This window comes from Triticum urartu, chromosome 5A (genome assembly GCF_056163025.1).
Source record: "Triticum urartu cultivar PI428250 chromosome 5A, HENAU_Tu73, whole genome shotgun sequence".
NCBI classification, from domain to species: Eukaryota; Viridiplantae; Streptophyta; class Magnoliopsida; order Poales; family Poaceae; genus Triticum; species Triticum urartu.
The window spans coordinates 92,935,256-92,943,610 of NC_141877.1; positions in this window are offsets into that span (position 1 = coordinate 92,935,256).

The window sequence follows — 8,355 nt, forward strand, 5'->3', positions numbered from 1 at the left end:
CGGGTTTGTCACCTAGCGGTGCTTCCAGGACGTAATTCTTCTGTGCAGCAATGAGGATAATCCTCAAGTTATGGACCCAGTTCGTGTAGTTGCTACCATCATCTTTCAACTTAGCTTTCTCTAGGAACGCATTAAAATTCAACGAAACAACAACACGGGCCATCTATCTACAACAACATGGACATGCAAAATACTATCAGGTACTAAGTTCATGATAAATTAAAGTTCAATTAATCAAATTACTTAAGAACTCCCACTTATATAGACATCTCTCTAATCATTTAAGTGATCACGTGATCCATATCAACTAAACCATGTCCGATCATCACGTGAGATGGAGTAGTTTTCAATGGTGAACATCACTATGTTGATCATATCTACTATATGATTCACGATCAACCTTTCGGTCTCAGTGTTCTGAGGCCATATTTGCATATGCTAGGCTCATCAAGTTTAACCTGAGTATTCTGCGTGTGCAAAACTGGCTTGCACCCGTTGTATGTGAACGTAGAGCTTATCACACCCGATCATCACGTGGTGTCTCGGCACGACGAACTGTAGCAACGGTGCATACTCAGGGCAAACACTTATACCTTGAAATTTAGTGAGAGATCATCTTATAATGCTACCGTCGAACTAAGCAAAATAAGATGCATAAAGGATAAACATCACATGCGATCAATATAAGTGATATGATATGGCCATCATCATCTTGTGCCTTTGATCTCCATCTCCAAAGCACCGTCATGATCACCATCGTCACCGGCTTGACACCTTAATCTCCATCAAAGCATCGTTGTCGTCTTGCCAACTATTGCTTCTACGACTATCACTACCGCTTAGTGATAAAGTAAAGCAATTACATGGCGATTGCATTTTAGATAATAAAGCGACAACCATATGGCTCCTGCCAGTTGCCGATAACTGTGTTACAGAACATGATCATCTCATACAATAAAATTTAGCATCATGTCTTGACCATATCGCATCACAACATGTCCTGCAAAAACAAGTTAGACGTCCTCTACTTTGTTGTTGCAAGTTTTACGTGGCTGCTACAGGCTGAGCAAGAACCGTTCTTACCTACGCATCAAAAATCACAACGCGGTATAGTGATTGATTTTTGATCTTCAGAAAGAACCCTGTTCATTGAATCCGATTCAACTAAAGCTGGAGAAACAGACACCCACTAGCCACCTGTGTGCGAAGCACGTCGGTAGAACCAGTCTCGCGTAAGCGTACGCGTAATGTCGGTCTGGGCCACTTAATCCAACAAAGCCGCTGAATCAAGAATCAACTAGTGACAGCAAGCAATATGTATATACCCATGCCCACAACTCATTTGTGTTTTACTCGTGCATATAATATCCACGCATAAACCTGGCTCTGACACCACTGTTGAGGAACGTAGTAATTTCAAAAAATTCCTACGCACACGCAAGATCATGGTGATGCATAGCAACGAGAGGGAAGAGTGTTGTCCACGTACCCTCGTAGACTGTAATCGGAAGCGTTATGACAACGCGGTTGATGTAGTCGTACGTCTTGATACGTCTCCAACGTATCTACTTTTCCAAACACTTTTGCCCTTGTTTTGTACTCTAACTTGCATGATTTGAATGGAACTAACCCGGACTGACGCTGTTTTCAGCAGAATTACCATGGTGTTATTTATGTGCAGGAGCAAACGTTCTCGGAATGACCTGAAACTTCACGGAGACACTTTTCAGAAAATAAGAAAAATACCTGCTAAATATGAAGGCCAGGGGGCCACCACCTTGCCACGAGGGTGGGGGCGCGCCCCCTACCTCATGGGCCCCCTGTTGCCTCTCCGACTCCGACTCCACCTCCATATATTGAGTTTCGGGGAGAAAAAAATCGAAGAGAAGAAATCATCGCATTTTACGATACGGAGCCGCCGCCAAGCCCTAAAACCTCTCGTGAGGGCTGATCCGGAGTCCGTTCGGGGCTCCGGAGAGGGAAATCCGTCGCCATCGTCATCATCAACCATCCTCCATCACCAATTTCATGATGCTCACCGCCGTGCGTGAGTAATTCCATCGTAGGCTTGCTGGACGGTGATGGGTTGGATGGGATCTATCATATAATCGAGTTAATTTTGTTAGGGTTTGATCCCTAGTGTCCACTATGTTCTGAGATTGATGTTGCTATGACTTTGCTATGCTTAATGCTTGTCACTAGGGCCCGAGTGCCATGATTTCAGATCTGAACCTATTATGTTTTCATCAATATATGAGAGTTCTTGATCCTATCTTGCAAGTCTATAGTCACCTATTATGTGTTATGATCTGTTAACCCCGAAGTGACAATAATCGGGATACTTACCTGTAACGCCCTCAATGCGGCTATAGCTCCCACGTGTCGAGGCACGACTTAGAGACATAACCGCATTGAAAGCAATGTCGCAAATTAGGCAATCATCACAACATCCCATGAAATATATAATAAAAGGGGGAGGTACATAGTTGGCTTACACTCGCCACGTCACAACAAAGTACATAAATAACATCCATCATACAAACACTCATGGCCCGACTACGGCGCCAAAATAGAAAAGAACCCAACATGCGACAAGGCCCCAAATCAAACCCCAACTAGGCACCACTACTGATCATCAGGAAAAGACACGTAGTAACGCTGAGTCTTCGTCGAACTCCCACTTGAGCTCGTACTCGTCACCTGGAGCGGAATCACCTGGACCTGCATCTGGAGTTATAGCATCTGTGAGCCACAGGGACTCAGCAATCTCGCACCCTCGCGATCAAGACTATTTAAGCTTATAGGAAGGATAAGGCCAATATATGTGGAGCTGCAGCAAGCGACTAGCATATATGGTGGCTAACTTATACGCAAAAGAGAGCGAGAAGAGGAGGCAAAGCGCGAGCGAGAATCTAGAGGAACAACCTGCGCAAACATTACTCCAACACCGTGTCCACTTCCCGGACTCCGCCGAGAAGAGGCCATCACGGTAACACACTCAGTTGATTCATTTTAATTAATTAAGGTTCAAGTTATCTACAACCGGACATTAACAAATTCCCATCTGCCCATAACCGCGGGCACGGCTTTCGAAAGTTCAATCCCTGCAGGGGAGTCCCAACTTAGCCCATGACAAGCTCTCACGGTCAACGAAGGAATAGACCTCCTCCCAAGACGTTCCGATCAGACTCGGTATCTCGGTAACTCAAGACACTTCGACAGGTTAAAACAAGACCGGCAACACCGCCCGAATGTGCCGACAAATCCCGATAGGAGCTGCACATATCTCTTTCTCAGGGCACACTCAGATTGTCTTAGGTACGGGTAGGCCAGCCCAGAGTTGCCCCTGGTGGCCACCGGCAGCTGACAGGTGGACCAACACTCAGAGGAGCACTGGCCCGGGGGGGTTAAAATAAGATGACCCTTGAGTCTGCAGAACCCAAGGGAAAGAAAAGGCTAGGTGGCGAATGATAAAACCAATGTTGGACATTGCTGGAAAAGCTTTAATCAAGGCGAAATATCAAGGGGTTCCCATCATAACCCAATTGCGTAAGGAACGCAAAATTCGGGAACATAACACCGATATGACGGAAACTAGGGCGGCAAGAGTGGAACAAAACACTAGGCGAGAGGCCAAGCTTTCCACCCTTTACCAAGTATATAGATGCATTAAGATAACATAGCAATATAATGGTATCCCAACAAGTAAATAAATGTTCCAACAAGGAACGCCTCCAATCTTCACCTGCAACTAGCAACGCTATAAGAGGGGCTGAGCAAAGCGGTAACATAGCCAATCAACGGTTTGCTAGGACAATGGTGGGTTAGAGGTTGACATGGCAATTTGGGAGACTGACAAGCAAAAGGTAGGCATCGTAGCATTGGCATAGCAAAAGAGCGAGCAAACTAGCATAGCAAAGATAGTAGTGATTTCGAGGGTATGATCATCTTGCCTGCACAGTTGTCAGAGTTGACTGGATCCTCACAAGCAAACTCAACGGGCCCCTCGGTAGCGAACTCGTCTCCCGGCTCTACCCAAACAAGACAAACAAGCAACAAGGAAACAATCAACCACGTGCAAGACCAAGCAATATGATGAAATGATGATATGCTATGCGGGATGCGATACGGGATGTCAAATGCAAGATATGACAGGAAATGCATGAACCTGGCCTCAACTTGGAATTCCAAGGGTGCCACTGGAAAGATGAGATGAAATCGCTTGAAAACGGTATAAAGAACGCCGGAATCGGAGTTACGGTTTGGAAATGGCAAGCATTTCAAAAATGACACCGGTCTGCGATTTACAGCAAGTAGGCATCTAAATGCAATGAAACGAACATGCTACAGCACCCAAACATGACAACAAAATGCATGGCAGGGATGTACACAAGATTCTTAACAAAAGTCTAGCACTGAGCTACGGCCAATTCATCCATTATGAGGTTCAAACAAGCATGGCAAAAACGCAAATGCAAAACAGATTCCAGAGTTGGTGAAATTAACACTTGTCTGAAATTTCAGATCGTGAAGCCCTCTTCGGAGCAGCAAAAAAATATGATACATGACCTGATTAAGACAAGTAAGAACATGGCATGGAGCTACTCAACAAGCTTAACAAAAGACCCAAAGTGACCTGGGGCCAAAAGGGTTCACAAAATATACTAACGGGCACACGAACATAGCTAAAACACAATCAGTTTTTCAGACAGTGAAAACTGAGACATGCTGAAATATAACTCACGAAGGCATGTAAACGAGCTCGATGCACTCACTACGGTGCAAGTCATGGCAAGGCAAGCATACATCCATTAATAAGGCATAAAATACAAGCTAGACATGGCAATAACAATGGCATAGCATGCACGGATCAACTACAATAACATCGGCAAAATCGCAAACAAGTTGACGATCTGCCCAGATTCACAACGAAGCAAAAGTAGAGCTCGATTGACTCAAGCTAGGTGATCCATAATTGCAAAAAAAGATATGGATGGATAGAGCATAACATGATTAACAAAACTCCTTTACTGATCATCCTCAAGAGAGGCACGGATCACCAGGAAACAAGCTGAACATATGGCATCATGAACTAAATAATCCCAGACTTAGTGAAAACTACTAAGTCCCTGAAAACAGATTTACCGGATGCCTCACTTTGCAAGCTTGCACAAGTCACCACACACATCCTATAAATGCATGGGTTGCACCTCTGGAAAGAAGACAAAATCCTTAACAAAACATATGAAGGACTCACAGGCATAGCATGCACACAATAATCATGGCGAAAATGACAAAAGTCTAAGATGAACTAGCAGATCTGACAATTAACTCACGAAGCCTCCTTCTAATAGCATCTCGGGCATCAAGATGAACTCAAATGAAAATAATGCAATGGAATGAAATGATGTATTCGTCGAGACGAACATTTTGATATGCTATATGCCCAAATCGGAGCTACGGATGCAAAGTTACGGCAGGTCAAAGTATGCACAAAAAATTAGGGTTTGGAGGGAAAAAGTCAACCGAGGGGATATTTTCAGATCTAGATCCGGCGCGGATTTCGAGGATCGCCGGGGTTGAAGACGACGGCGGCCGGAGTTGGAGGGGTCGCCGGACTTGGCGTGGCACGCCGGCCGGAGTTGGAGGCGGCGGCGAGGGGCGGTGACCGGGGCGGCGGCGGCGAGGCCCGGCCGCGGTGGGGCGCGGTGGCATGATCGCCGGAGCGGCGAGGTGGCGCGGCTCGCCGGCGGAGGCGGCGGCCGGCGAGAGGAGAGGCGGCGGTGCTCGGGCGGCTCGCGGGAGACGGCAGGCGCGGCCCGGATCGGCGGCGCGGGGGCCGGCTTTGGGCCTTCGGGCCCGGCGGTGGCCGGCTGGTGGCGGCGCCACGTGGCGTGTCGTGGTTGGCTGCGGCGGCGGGGCGGACATGTCCGGCCTGAATCAGACGTGTCCGTCGGCGGGAGGAGCGGCGGATCTGGAAAATTAGGGTTTCGAGGGGGGGAGGAGATCCGAAAAACGGGGGGTCTATTTATAGGCATAAGTGGAGCTAGGAGAGTCCAAATGAGGTGCGGTTTTCGATCACGCGATCGTGATCGAACGCTCTAGGACATGGAGCAGAGTTTGGTGGGTTTTGGGCCAAATTGAAGGGGTGTTGGGCTGCAACACACACGAGGCCTTTTCGGTCCCTCGGTTAACCGTTGGAGTATCAAACGAAGTCCAAATGATACGAAACTTGACAGGCGGTCTACCGGTAGTAAACCAAGGCCGCATGACAAGTCTCGGTCCAATCCGGAAATGTTTAATCCCCACACACGAAAGAAAGCTAGAAATGACCACCGGAGGAGAACGAAGCGCCGGAATGCAAAACGGACAACGGGGAAAATGCTCGAATGCATGAGATGAACACGTATGCGAATGCAATGCACATGATGACATGATATGAGATGCATGAAAATGGAAACAACACACGGAGACAAAGACCCGAACCCAAGAAATAAATATAACTTAACGCCGGAAACGGCAAGAGTTGGGTACAAATTGGGAAAGTTATATCCGGGGTGTTACATTACCGGTGATGACCGTAGTTTGAGGAGCTCATGTATTCACTATGTGTTAATGCTTTATTCCGGTTCTCTATTAAAGGAGGCCTTAATATCCCTTAGTTTCCTTAAGGACCCCGCTTCCATGGGAGGGTAGGACAAAAGATGTCATGCAAGTTCTTTCCCATAACCACGTATGACTATATTCAGAATACATGCCTACATTACATTGACGAACTGGAGCTAGTTCTGTGTCACCCTAGGTTATGACTGTTACATGATGAACCACATCCGGCATAATTCTCCATCACTGATCCATTACCTACGAGCTTTCCATATATTGTTCTTCGCTTATTTACTTTCCCGTTGCTATTGCTATCATCACTACAAAATACCAAAACATTACTTTTACTACCGTTACCTTTTGCTACCGTTATCACCACTATCATATTACTTTGCTACTAAACACTTTGCTGCACATATTAAGTTTCCAGGTGTGGTTGAATTGACAACTCAGCTGCTAATACTTGAGAATATTCTTTGGCCCCCCTTGTGTCGAATCAATAAATTTGGGTTGAATACTCTACCCTCGAAAACTGTTGCGATCCCCTATACTTGTGGGTTATCAAGACTATTTTCTGGCGCCGTTGCCGGGGAGCATAGCTCTATTCTTTGAGTCACTTGGGATATATATCTGCTTATCATTATGAAGAACTTGAGAGATCTAAAAACCAGGATCTATCCCTCAACTACGAGGGGAGGTAAGGAACTGCCATCTAGCTCTGCACTTGATTCACCTTCTGTTATGAGTATGTTTGCGACACCTACTCCTGCTTCTGCTATTCGTTCTGATATGTCGCATGTTATTGATGATGCCACTTCTGCTATGCATGATACTTATGATGAAACTAACTCTATGCCTGATACTACTATGCCACTTAGTGATTTTCTTGATGAACAACTTGCTAGGGCTAGAGAAATTGAAAATATTGAATCTGATGATACTGATGAAAGTGATGATGAAGAACCACTTGCCATTCCTAAGGGTTATGTTTTTGATCAAGATGCTTCTTTAGCCATTCTAGCTTGCAGAAATAGAACTGAACTTAAAAAAATATTAGCTAAATGGAGTAAGCAATCTCTAAATGATAGAATGAAACCTGGCCCTGCTTTTGCTACTTCACCTATCTTTGTTACTGATAAGGATTATGAATTCTCTGTTGATCCTGATATAATTACTTTGGTTGGATCTGATCCTTTTCATGGTTATGAATCTGAAACTGTTGTGGCACATCTTACTAAAATGAATGATATAGCTACCCTGTTCACTAAAGATGAGAGAACTCGCTACTTTTATATCCTTAAAATATTTCCGTTCTCATTAAAGGGTGATGCTAAGATATGGTTTAATTCTCTTGATCCTGGTTGTGTGCGTAGTCCCCATGATATGATTTATTACTTCTCTGCTAAATATTTCCCTGCTCATAAGAAACAAGCTGCTTTAAGGGAAATATATAATTTTGTGCAAATTGAAGAAGAGAGTCTCCCACAAGCTTGGGGGAGGCTTCTCCAGTTACTTAATGATTTGCCTGATCATCCTCTTAAGAATGAAATACTTGATATCTTTTATAATGGACTAACCAATGCCTCCAGAGATTACCTGGATAGTTGTGCTGGTTCTGTTTTGAGGGAAAGAACACCGGATGAAGCTGAAATTCTATTGAATAATATGTTGACAAATGAAAATAATTGGAACCTCCGGAGCCAATTCCTGAGCCTATTCCTAAATCAACTCCGAAGAAGAGGGGTATTCTAT